General features: G+C 45.1%; 1 protein-coding gene across 1 annotated transcript in view; it reads right to left on the bottom strand.

The window, feature by feature from the left end:
• Positions 1-785: 785 nt before the first annotated feature.
• Positions 786-11,470, bottom strand: part of stk35 (serine/threonine kinase 35) — a 15,555-nt gene continuing 4,870 nt past the window's right edge. The window contains exon 4 of the mRNA XM_062541869.1: positions 786-3,768. The gene's annotated coding sequence lies outside the window, so the exon portion shown is untranslated. The remainder of the gene's footprint in view (positions 3,769-11,470) is intronic.

Raw genomic sequence — 11,470 nt, 5'->3', positions numbered from 1 at the left:
ATCCTAGACCTTTAGAGAACATCTCTCATAGCACTACTCACAACTAGTCTTGCTGATCCTAGACCTTTAGAGAACATCTCTCATAGCACTACTCACAACTAGTCTTGCTGATCCTAGACCTTTAGAGAACATCTCTCATAGCACTACTCACAACTAGTCTTGCTGATCCTAGACCTTTAGAGAACATCTCTCATAGCACTACTCACAACTAGTCTTGCTGATCCTAGACCTTTAGAGAACATCTCTCATAGCACTACTCACAACTCTTGCTGATCCTTGACTTACCACCTAACTGTGCCTGTTGAGGTGTCCATGTAACCTCGATAGAGACAAGAAGGAGGCGGTCTTTCTCCACTACCATGGCAACCTTGACAGGGACCCAGTCATTCCCAGCCGCATCCCCCCTCCGGACAACTGCACTCATTGATGCACTTATTCCTGCTGCTCTCTACCTTTTCACATTTCACTATTTTTGGTCACTATCTATTTTCTTCACTCTTACTGCACTCTGTCTTCTTAAAATGTCCCAGAATTGTTGTTAGAATTGCATTTTTTTTTTTAAATCTTAAAATGTTTACCATGTTGCAGAGCTGCCAACTTTTCTAAAAACCTTGGAGTGAGATTCTGTTGGGAGAGACCAACACTCAGGCACTCAGCCTAGTGTTGTCACGATACCAACATTATTGTCCACACCTCCTGTATTCATACCAACATGGACTATGATTGCAGTATGACTGAAGTCAGTGAAAATCATCACAAATACAAAACAACTTTTTTTTTCTCTGTTTATTTTTAGAAAAACAAAACCAAGTTAAATATTTACAGAAAGGGTGATGCTTCCCTAAACATCAAATGGCTCCAGTCAGCTTCATACAACAAAATCAAAAGGAAAAGACAGTGAGAGTGAAAGTGAGAGATAGAGAGTGTGTGTGTGTGTGTGTGTGTGTGGGCACAGTCTGTCCCTTCTGAGGTGAGCTGTGCTACTCCTGAGTAACGGGCCAGAACAGACGAACAATAGACATTACCAGGTTCTAATGGGTTCTAAGAGAAGTTCTACTGAGAAGCTGGCCCTCCACGTGAGAGGAAGACTGCATAGAAACAACAGTAACTATGTCAACTGTGTGTGTGTGTGTGTATGTGAGAGAGTTATGTCTTCAGTATGTGATTGGAGAGAGTTCTACAGCTACTGTTTACCGTTGAGACACACTCTGGGTAAGTAACACCGTTAACGGTACTGCCTTTAAAAGACACCAGAGCTCAGAGCTCCAAACCAGGTCCGAATACGGTGCCTATCCTACATGTGATTTGATCTACCACGTGTCCTATCAAGCACCAGAGGGGGGGTGGGGAGGCGGGGCTATACCCATCTCACGGAGGTACTGTGGCAATCTGATTGGTCGAGGGTGTTGAGCATGTTTGAGTGCCCATGAGTACAGATGATGAGGTAAACACATCTGATTGGTTCACAGGAAAGACAGTGAGGTACTCCGCACATCTGATTGGTTCCAAGAATAGCTGGTGAGGTACTAAGGATGTTTTAACTGGTTGGTGGAGAGAAAGAGGTACAGTATGGGCAGAGGTGATTGGTTATTCTGGTAAACTTGGTAGCCACAACTAATGACTATCTGTACAAGTGTGTGTGTGTGTGTGTGTGTGATTCCACTGGCTCCTTGTAGAGGTTAGAGAAGTAATGGTGTTGTTTGGAGTAGGTAAGAGCAGCAGGGTTGTGGTAAACGAGACTAAGTGAGGTAGAAACGTCAAACGCCTCTCAACACTGCAGGCCTCTAGAGACGGGCCTGACGGAACACTGCAGCACTGCCTCTGCTCCCAGCACGCATTCCCTGCTCCAGGTGAGCTGTCTACCTGCTCCAGGTGAGCTGTCTACCTGCTCCAGCAGAGCTGTCTACCTGCTCCAGGTGAGCTGCCTACCTGCTCCAGTAGAGCTGTCTACCTGCTCCAGGTGAGCTGTCTACCTGCCCCAGTAGAGCTGTCTACCTGCTCCAGGTGAGCTGTCTACCTGCTCCAGGTGAGCTGTCTACCTGCTGCCTCGGGCGGGCGTGGGTCACGGGCGAGTGTGTTGGAGGTGGCAGCTGTATAGTGTTCTAAGGGTACGAGAAGCAAAGAGGGGACACTGCAGTGTGCTGTTGGGGATGAGAGGAGTGACTAGCTCAAGGTGGGTGAGGTGGGTCAAGGTGTGTGTGTGTGTGTGTGTGTGTGTGTGTGTGTGTGTGTGTGTGTGTGTGTGTTTCTCTCCTATTACAGAGAATCCCAGACCTCAGAAGGAGAGCAGAAGCTGATGTGTCTGAACCAGTGACATCACAATGAGCCTCGGAACTCCCAGCGGAACTTTGATCCCATGCCACATTGTTCTCTACCACGGTAACAGAAACGTTTAGAAAACATCACCATAGTAACACATTACTGAAAGTCAGAACCAGGTAATGACATCAAAATCAAAGTGACCCCCCCCCCCCCCCCCCATACAAACTGTATTCCTGGGAGTTCACACCATGCTACAGATTTTACAGATTCTGTACAAAACCTCGGAAGAGCCTCCACTGGCCGCAGACAGTGACTGACCTACAGTGACCTGTCATCTGAATTAGGACCAATTAGCCTAGATAAACCTGAATCAACCAGGAGGTGCTCTCCTCTCCTCTCCTCTCCTCCTCTCTTCACTCACTCACTCACCCACTTAATATTCACTTATTCACTCACTCACTCACTCACTTAATATTCACTTATTCACTCTCTCACACACTCATTCTCTCTCTCTCTCACTCACTCTCTCTGATATGGCAGGCAGTCTTTCTTTCCCACTCTCACATCATTCAGTTGGTTATGTACAAGAGACAGAGGTGTCTGGCTTGTCTGGAATAATACGAGATACTTTCTGAACGTCCAACATTATTACAACCTGCTGAATCAGCATCAGAAATCGAGCTTTTTTCTCTGGGGAAAAAAAATAAAAATCATTTGTGTCCATACATTGATCATGGTGGACCCGCCATTGCTCCGTGGTTGCTATGGCTACACAGATGCTCTAATGACTGGTGGAGTTTGGCGTGGGTGGTGCACTAGCCTGGCCTGTGCTGCTCTGGATGGGCACACAGGAGCTGTAGATCATGCGCTCAGCGCCCCAGCAGGCCACAGGCCCATCCGCATGAGGTGCAGACGTGGACCTGCCGCTTTTCCCTTTACTCCTCTTGTCTCGTCTCGTCTCGTCTCGTCTCGTCTCGTCTCGTCTCGTCTCGTCTCGTCTCGTCTCGTGTGTGTCCTGACGGACAGACTAAAGGCACTTGTGTGTTTTGAGCAGAGGAGAGGTGCCGTGGCACACACACCACATTCACATTGCAGCTTCCGCTTCACAGCTTCATCTTCTTCTTCATCATCATGTCATTCTCATCAACACCCCCCTCTTCCTCTTCCTCTTCCTCCTCCTCCTCTTCCTCCTCCTCCTCCTGCACCGTTACACGGCCAACACATCACACAGAATTCAAACACTGATCACGCTGTGTGTGTGTGTGTGTGTGTGTGTGTGTGTGTGTGTGTGTGTGAGAGAGAATGTTTACAATATCTTCTGTAGAGGAGGTGGAGGTGGTGTAATAATTTACAGGTGAAATGTTCAGTTCAGCAGTCATAGAGGTGAGTGTGTGTGTGGGTATGTGTGTGTGTGTGTGTGAGTGTTTCCACTGTCTGTCCAGTGGTGTAAAGTCATTCCCGAAGCTTCACAGTTTTCATCCTGACCGTCTTCATCCCTTATGGCACCTGCAAACACACAGAACACAAAGGGTTAACTGCAGCCTGTTGCTGATTGGCTGGTAAAACAAGGTCAACAGGGCCAGAAGATACTGTGACACGGCAGATTCTAAGGGTGATGTCAGCACTAATGCCCCGCCCATGAATAAGCACATTAGTAGAGAGAGAGAGAGATGACGTAAGGGCACAGAGAACTCTCTCTCTGGTGGGGGGGAGGGGGGGGGTGGAGAGAGAGGGAGGGGGAGAGGGATGGAGAGAGAGAGATGATGGAGGGAGAGAGGGATGGAGAGAGAGAGATGGATGGAGGGAGAGAGAGAGGGGGGAATGGAGAGGGAGAGAGAGAGGGATAAAGGGAGGGAGAGAGAGAGGGATAAAGGGAGGGAGAGCCCTGACTACCTAGATACATCTGGCAGCACAGCTATGGCAACATGACTGAGAGACATGACACATACGTGTGTGTGTGTGTGTGTGTGTGTGTGTGTGTGTGTGTGTGTGTGTGTGTGTGTGTGTGTGCAGATGCAAACTTGAATGAGCAGGTTATAAATAGGCTAAGCAGTGGCTCTGCAGCCTTTAGCGTGCAAGTGTGTGTGTGTGTGTGTGTGTGTGTGTGCGTGTGAGAGAGTGAGGGGTTGCATAACGCCTGGGTTCTGCTCCCTCGGTGAGCGTGAGCGCGCGTGGCCAAGCAAGTGGGTCAACGCTAATGCTAACGTGGCTAAACAAAGCTGCGCTAATGGACTGGGCTTGAGTGTGTGTGTGTGTGTGTGTGTGTGTGTGTGAGTGTGTGTGGTCAACGTCTGATGAGGGAGGCTTCTCTTCCCAACCATCTTAAAACACACATCGTCACTCAAGCGCTCACTAGAGAGAGGCACACACACACACACACACACACAAATCTTCACTCAATCGGCCACTGGTTAATGGCTGTGGTCGCTCATCCGCCTCTATAGCCCATTAGCGTTAGCTTCTGCTCATCCGCCTCTATGGCCCCATTAGCGTTAGCTTCTGTCACGGATCCTATTTGTACAGCTGACGTAAGCAGTGCAGTTCTCTACTTAGTTATGCCCAGTCATCTTTTTTGCTTACATGTATGTTTGTTTTTTTCATTAGAAGTTGCTCTATAAATAGGGTAGCAGTTCATTACTATTCATTGTTTTCATGGTCTAATAAAAATAAGAAATTATAAACAACACATACAGTACATTCATAATCAATTGTGCATACACTGGCTGGAAGTCTAACAATATGCTTTATTGGCGGCCCCTCCCACACACACATTGTCCTCTCAGTGACACTATTGTCTAAGGCCCCCTTCCTCTCCCCCCCGTGGAGTTCGATATTTTTGCCCCCTATGCCCCCCCCCCCCCCACAAGCTTCAGTACCTGCTCCTGTTGTGTCTGACCTAATCCCATTTGCCCCCCCCCCCCCTTCCCATTTGCCCTGATGGAGCTGGCTGTGCCCCCCCTCATTAGCCCTGATGGAGTTGCCTACACCCCACCCCCCCCCCCACCCCCCCGTGGTTGTGAGTATGCCCCCCCCCCCAGCCCCCCGTGGTGTTGAGTATGGCCGGCCCCCCCCCTCACCAGAGTTAGTTATGTTTGAGCTCAGCAAGCACACAATGGAGAGATCAGTCTGCTGTCAGGACCACTCTCATCACACACGCCCACATGACTCAGCACAATCTCACACACACACACACACACACAGATTCCCCCTCTCTCTCCTATACACAGACCACTCACACACACACACACACACACACATACACACACACACACAGATTCCCCCTCTCTCTCCTATATACACAGACCACTCGCACAGACACACATACACACACACACACACAGATTCCCTCTCTCTCTCCTATATACACAGACCACTCACACACACACACACACAAACAGACATAAACATACACACACACACACACACACACACAAAATCCAAACCACTCACACAACACACCTCATCACCAGGGTTGCCACTGATTATCATTTTACTACTTGATTAATCCGGCCATTATTTCCTTGATAAATCAATAATTGTTTGATCAATAGAACGTGTGGAAATTATGAGAAAAATGCTGATCAGTGATTCCCAAAGGCCAAAATGATGTCTTCAAATGGCTGGATTTGTCCAGCAGAGATAGTTAGTGTCCAGTCATGGGGGAGTCAGCAAACAAGACTACAATTAGAGATCGCTGAGGTATTCCACATAGACCAACTAATCGATAACCAAAGTGTGTGTGTGTGTGTGTGTGTGTTGAACTCGTTCTTAGAGAGCTTCTGTAAGCTGCCTCTCATATCTCCATATGTGTTTGCTTGCATGCAGAGGGCTCAAACAGACGCACCAGCAGATGAGTGTGTGTGTGTGTGTGTGTGTGTGTGTGTGTGTGAGGGGGGGGGGGGCTGCTTCTAGTAGCCTTCTGGGTATTTTCACACAGGCGCCAACAGGCCCCTCTTATCCCCTCGTCATAAACAACCCCCAACACACACACACACACACACACACACATACACACACATACACACACATACACACCCCGCACCCCAAAAGGTGGTCTGGAGCACTGAGAGGTCTGCAGCTGTAAATTTGCTTCCTGAGGTTGCGTAACTCTGCTGACACACACACACATACACACACACACACACACACACACACACACACACACAGTCCTATATAGAGGTCCTCTGTCAAGGGACTCCGCCCCCCTCCCACTGCCCACAGGTCACATAGAGAACATACCAAACTCTTACATACATCAGCACCAGCAGAAACAACACACACACACACACACACACACACACACACACACACACACACACACACACACACACACACACACACACACACACACACACACACACACACACACACACACACACACACACACACACACACACACACACACACACACACACACACACACACACACACACACACGTACACACACACAGAGAAACACATCCCTACGGCATACAAGTAGAATTTAATCCATTACACTTCACACATGAACCAATACACACACACACACACACACACACAGACAAATACATAGACATAAACACACACACACACAAATACATAGACAAACAGACATAAACACACACACACACACACACACACACACACACACACACACACACACACAAACAATCATATAGGCGCATGCACTCACAAAAATGACTTACAGACTGAGCCCCACACACACACACACACACACACACACACACACACACACACACAGAGGCGTAATCGCTGCACAGAGCAGAGCGGAGCAGGCTGGCAGCTGAGGGCAGGGCAGCGGCTCAGAACAAAATGTTCCAAACGTGAGCGCAGCGCACACAGCACACACACACACACACTGAGCTCCTCTTAGGCAGACAGGGAGGGACACACACACACACACACACACACACGTGTGCACAGAGAGAGAGGGGAAGATGAGGAGAGAGGGAGGGAGACAGAGAGAGAGAGAGAAAGATGGATAGAGGGATGTTAACAGATAGAGAGAAAAGAGGAGAAGAGTGAGAGGTCAAGGAGAGAGAGAGGGAGAGAGAGAGAGGTTAGGAGAGAGAGAGAAGACAGTACAGAGATGGAGAGAAAGAGGGATAGAAAAAGACAGACAAACAGAAGAGAGAGAGTGAGGAAGAGAGGAAGAGAGAGAGGAAGAGGAAGAGAGATAAGGAGAGAGAAAGAGAGAGTGAGGAAGAGAGAGGAAGAGACAGAGCGGAGAGATAGAGAAAGAGAGAGTGATGAAGAGAGGAAGAGAGAGAAGGAGAGTGAGAGAGAAGACATCCAGACAGACAGAGAGGCAATAACAGACAGAGTCCCATGTGTCTGATATCGTCTGCTCTATCTGTGCTGCTTTATCATCCAGCACAACACCCACCCACAACACAACAACCCACTACAACCAGTACAGCAGTCAACACCCACCCACAACACAACAACCCACTCCGTTAAAACCACTACAACCAGTACAGCATCATACCGTCCCCAACTGACCAGCCAGTCCACACGGACCTCACAGACGTACAGATGGGTCAGTGTGTGTGTCAGTGTGTGTATGTGTGTGTGTGTGTGTGTGTGTGTGTGTGTGTCCACATAGACCTCACAGACAGATCAAACCGGCGGGACTAAAACTCATCTGGGTCATTCACCAACACTGCAGGTCAGTGAGTGTGTGTGTGTGTGTGTGTGTGTGTGTGTGTGTGTGTGTGCATGTATCATGTGGAGGGTGGTATTGTGAGTGTGTATTCGTGTGATGTCAGTATGTCTGTATACATACGTATGTCTTTGAATATGAATTTGTGTGTGTGTCTAAGTTTATCTGTATATGCATGTGTTTATGTTCTTGTGTGTGTGTTTATGTGTTGACATAGCTCATGTGAGTGTGTGTATTCATTTCGTGCATTTCCATGAGTATGTGTGGGTCTGCGTCTTAACTATGTGTGTGTGTGTGTGTGTGTGTATACATGAGTACACATGTTTCTGTGTGAGTCTATATGATGCTGATCGAGCCCCAGTAAAGGGGCTGTAGCAGCAGACTGGTGCCTAGTGTGTGTGTGTGTGTGTGTGTGTGTGTGTGTGTGTGTGTGTATACATGAGTACACATGTTTCTGTGTGAGTCTATATGACGCTGATCGAGGCCCAGTAAAGGGGCAGCAGCAGCAGACTGGTGCCTAGTGTGTGTGTGTGTGTGTGTGTGTGTGTGTGTGTGTGTGTGTGTGTGTGTGTGTGTGTGTGTGTCCAGTAAAGGGGCGGCAGCAGCAGACTGGTGCCCAGTGAAGCGTAGTTGTCATCAGCTCACTTTCACAGATTATCCCCTGCTGTGCTAGTGCAGGCCGCTCCATAGGATCAACATCACACACACACACACACACACACACACTAACCCCCCAATAACCCCCCTAGCCCTCCCTTAACACACACACATGGGCCAATCCCAGTGCTCATCTTTCTCTCCCCCCGTGCACGCGCACACACACACACACACACACACACACACACACTGCCCCTGCGGCCGCCCACTGGCCTTATTGAATGGCGGCAGGTTGAGAGTGCTGGGGTGTGTTGCATAAGCGCTATCCCAGCATCCTCTAGGAGAGTGAAGACACTCTGACATGGCCGAACTGCCAAGCAGCTTAAAAACACACACATGCAGGCACGCAACACACACACACACTTCAGTGTTCTAATGATGATGTGACTTAAACCACAGCTCTCTTATACCTCCATCTATCCTGAACTTTATTAACTAGGCCTAATGTTTTCCAATATGTCCTCTCATGAAGAGTATATTTGATCATTCTATTCCATGTGTATTGCTATATCTTTATTATTGTGTTCATGTGCTATTTGTCTACCCCACTTGCACCAGCGATATTGAAGTCCTCGGTGTATCTGAAATGTACTGAACATATAATAATGTTTATGATGAACGTCAATTAGCCTAGCTAGCTAGTGATAGCTGACTGTACGTTTCCATGTATGAATATCAATTAGCCTAGCTAGCTGTACGTTTCCATGTATCCATAAGGTTACGTGACTCATGTAAACACAAACAGGTTATACATGATTTTCCTTGACATCAAATATCACATTAATAAACACATCTGTACATTTAAATACAAAATGATCAACACTATCGTCTCCACTGTTCAAAAGCAGCTCAAGACTTACTTTTCAATTTCAATATCTGTATTAATTTAATAGATGAAACTGGATATGACCATACTATGTATTATTGTGTAACATCTACTGGATATAACCGTGATATAACTATAAAATGTCGACCGTGTCTTTATACATTATGCTAAACTCTTTTCTTATTATCTTTGTTCCAAGTTTCTAAATGTGTTTCGGAAGTGGCTTTGACTAAAAAAGTTAATTTACAACTTTAACAATAAAATGCCTTATTAATAACTTTAACTAGAAAAAATGCCTAGTTTATAACTTTACCTCTTTTTTTATTTCGTTATGCAGCTATATAAGTCCTCAGTGCATTCATTAAGAACCATACCAACATAATAATAATAATGATAATAATAATAATAATAATAATAATAAATAATGACATTTATCTATATAGCAATTTTCAAGCACAGAGCACAAAGTGCTTAAATGTTAGCATTAATTCACTATCACGTTACCCACAGCTATTTCAGAGTTAGCCATGAAACGATACGCCAACTGATTGTTACAGTACATCCGCCGGTGAAATAAACCTATAATATAATGAAATGCTAGTTAATAGTACATCCGTGGGTGAAATAGACCTATAATATGTAATAAAATGCTAGTGAATAGTACCTCTGTGGGTGAAATAGACCTATAATATGCAATAAAATGCTAGTTAATAGTACCTCCGTGGGTGAACTAGACCTATAATATGCAATAAAATGCTAGTTAATAGTACATCCGTGGGTGAAATAGACCTATAATATGTAATAAAATGCTAGTGAATAGTACCTCCGTGGGTGAACTAGACCTATAATATGTAATAAAATGCTAGTGAATAGTACCTCCGTGGGTGAACTAGACCTATAATATGTAATAAAATGCTAGTTAATAGTACATCCGTGGGTGAAATAGACCTATAATATGTAATAAAATGCTAGTGAATAGTACCTCCGTGGGTGAACTAGACCTATAATATGTAATAAAATGCTAGTTAATAGTACATCCGTGGGTGAAATAGACCTATAATATGTAATAAAATGCTAGTTAATAGTACATCCATCATTCTACTGCCTTTTCCTTAATTTAATTGTAATTTTGATTCATGCTGTTTGAAACTGCATGTTCCCCTATTTTTCTTCTGAATTCTGAAATTCATTTTCATTTATTTAATCAATTTAATTCATTTTTGCATTTTACAAACTTGGCTATGCAAACAGTCAATATTTGTTCTATATATATTATTCTCTTATTATTTTCACTATATTTTTACACAGGGTTCCCACTTTAAGTTAATTGTAAAAGTCCATCACTTTCTCCTGCCAAAAAACCCCCGAAATTTCCATACATTTATTTCCAACTAAATGTTTCTAAATTTCCAATTTCTATATAATGAATAGAACAATACACCGACCACGGATTCCAGAGCAGCTCTGTAGCGTTCAAGACTTGTGGACCTCTTTAGAGCGGCAGATGCATAACTGGGCACTGAATAAACAGTTGGGCTACTCAAGCCAGCAACAATGCTAATGACCAGATATGCACCAATTCTGCTTGGAAATATATTTGCGTTTGCACATTTATTTATCCTTTATTTTACCAGGTGATATTCCATTGAGATAATTAAATCTCTTTTACAAGGGAGCCCTAGAACTGCTATAACAAAATTCCCTGATATTTCATGATTTTGCTCCACAACGGACTTTCCATGTCTGGAATAGACTTTCCAAAATTCCATGACATTAATTTAACTTTATTTTCAACTTGTATTCAATTTTATTTGATTGTTTTGTCACTGTTATGTTTTTGTTTATGTGACTATATTGTGTCCCATATGTCTCAGCAGAGTGTTACATGGGCTTTTGTTATTCTTTTCATGTAAATATATTTGTTGGGCTTTTGTTTTTCTTTTCATATAAATATATTTGTTGGGCTTTTTTTGTTCTGTCACAGGACAGTGAAGAGATTGACTGTCTGTGCCTTGGAGTGTGTGAAGAACAGCCATAGCAGTGTGTGTGTGTGTGTGTGTGTG

Source organism: Sardina pilchardus, chromosome 7, assembly GCF_963854185.1.
Source record: "Sardina pilchardus chromosome 7, fSarPil1.1, whole genome shotgun sequence".
NCBI lineage: Eukaryota > Metazoa > Chordata > Actinopteri > Clupeiformes > Clupeidae > Sardina > Sardina pilchardus.
The sequence above is the reverse complement of the archived record's forward strand: the minus strand, read 5'-3'. Positions and strand labels throughout refer to the sequence as shown.